The sequence below is a fragment of the Hemiscyllium ocellatum genome, chromosome 50, assembly GCF_020745735.1.
Source record: "Hemiscyllium ocellatum isolate sHemOce1 chromosome 50, sHemOce1.pat.X.cur, whole genome shotgun sequence".
NCBI lineage: Eukaryota > Metazoa > Chordata > Chondrichthyes > Orectolobiformes > Hemiscylliidae > Hemiscyllium > Hemiscyllium ocellatum.
Genome location: NC_083450.1, coordinates 3,995,472 through 3,997,598, shown reverse-complemented (window position 1 = coordinate 3,997,598; position 2,127 = coordinate 3,995,472).

Genomic DNA, 2,127 nt, shown 5'->3' with positions numbered 1-2,127 from the left:
GATGCATTCACTCTCCTTCTCTGTAAATGCCTTTTGATACAACTGTTTTAAGCTCTCATCTTTCTGCTGTAATCAATCAGCTTAGCTGAGCTAAAGTTACTTGCACATTTACCTACTTGTTCCAGCTTGGTCCCACTTATCTGATCCAAAACGGTCTCGGATAATGCTATGTCAGCTTCCTTTTGATCTCTCCTGCATCAGTTTGTCTCTCTGTGATCCTGTGACCACACAATCTGGGAAAATTCCCAGATAAACATCCTTCATGTCTTCAGTTGCCTGCGTCTCCACTGGCTTTTCAACTACAGTAGGCAGCACGTCCACTGGTGAATCAGCTATTCCATCTGCAAGGACAGATTGTACTCCTGGGGCTGAGAGTTTGTCCAGTACTCCACCCACAGCTTCTCCACTCTTCTCTGGACTCTCTAGCCTCATGTGACATAACTGAGCACTTTCTGTCTCACCGTGAATTCCTGTTACCAGCACCTTTTCTGGCAATAGTCCCTCAGGAGTACGTACCTCCTCATCTTTCAGCATCACAGACTGAGAGGATCCTGTGGCCCTGCTACCCCTGGCCTGTGTGAATAAACTTTACGCCTACATGGGTATTTTTGAAGCAGATCTGGCACTTCCTCCTGACTCACCCTCTGATTATCTTGTACACTCGGAGGCAGTTGTCTAACTTCCCTTGTCCTTTTTGTCACTAGTCCAACAAAACTTCCAGGCTAGTCCGGTTTTCCGACATCTGGCTTTCTCCCAGCCCATCAACGCTCACTTCATCTCATTCCTGATGAAGGGCTTTTACCTGAAACACCGATTCTCCTGCTCCTCGGATGCTGCCTGACCTGCTGTGCTTTTCCAGCACCACACTAATCTAGACACTGAGTTGATGTGGCCCACTTTATTACAAGGTAAACACTGGAGCTTTTCAACTTCTTTGTCCCCCCTCAAGGGTTTCCTTTTCACCTGGTGGTAAATTATCCTTCTGATCGTCACTGAGATCTACCTTTCCCTTTCCACCTGTGGATTTCTCTTGGTCCCATTTCTATCCCTCATGGAATTGATCCTGGAGGCTAATCCGAGTTTTATCGACCAGCTCATAACCATCAGCTCCTTCAGCTGCTAACCTCACTGTTTTAACTCTCTGCTCTTCCACATGAGTTTGCACTACTTCAGGCAGTGCTCTCTCTTTCTCCCTCTCTTCTGCTGCTCTCTCTCTCTCCCTCTCTTCTGCTGCTCTCTCTTTCTCCCTCTCTTCTGCTGCTCTCTCTTTCTCCCGCTCTCTCTCTCCCTCTCTTCTTCTGCTCTCTCTCTCCCTATCTTCTGCTGCTCTATCTTTCTCCCTCTCTTCTGCTGCTCTCTCTCTCACTCTCTTCTGCTGCTCTCTCTCTCCCTCTCTTCTGCTGCTCTCTCTCTCACTCTCTTCTGCTGCTCTCTCTCTCTCCCTCTCTTCTGCTGCTCTCTTTCTCACTCTCTTCTGCTGCTCTCTCTCTCTCCCTCTCTTCTGCTGCTCTCTCTCTCTCATTCTCTTCTGCTGCTCTCTCTCTCGCTCTCTTCTGCTGCTCTCTCTCTCCCTCTCCCGCTCTCTCTTCCTCACTTCTGCTGTTCTCTCTCTCCCTCTCCTGCTCTCTCTCTCCCTCTCTTCTGCCGCTCTCTCTTCCCCTCTCCTGCTGCTCTCTTCCCCCTCTCCTGCTGCTCTCTTCCCCCTCTCCTGCTGCTCTCTTCCCCCTCTCCTGCTCTCTCTCTCTCCCTCTCTTCTGCTGCTCTCTCTTCCTCCCTCTCTTCCGCTACTCTCTCTCCCTCTCCTGCTGCTCCCTCTTTTTCCCTCTCTTCTGCTTTTAATCCTAACCCAAACGCTTTCCTTTCTGCTGCCCTTTCCTTATCTCTCGCCTCTGACCCAAGCTGCTGCAGCTGTAATCGGATTTTTGCCACCTCTATAGATTCGGATGGTTTCTGCAGTAAGTGTAAATGCTGAGCTACTGCTGTAATGATCTCCCCTTCCCTCACAGAAGCAGGCAGCTCTGATCCCAGCTTCATTCCTGCAGCTTGGTCTTAGTCACTTTTTGCAAACCTTCCAAAGTCACCGCGTCCACTTCCAGAGAAACTCCCGGTGACTGAAAGAGCCGTGAC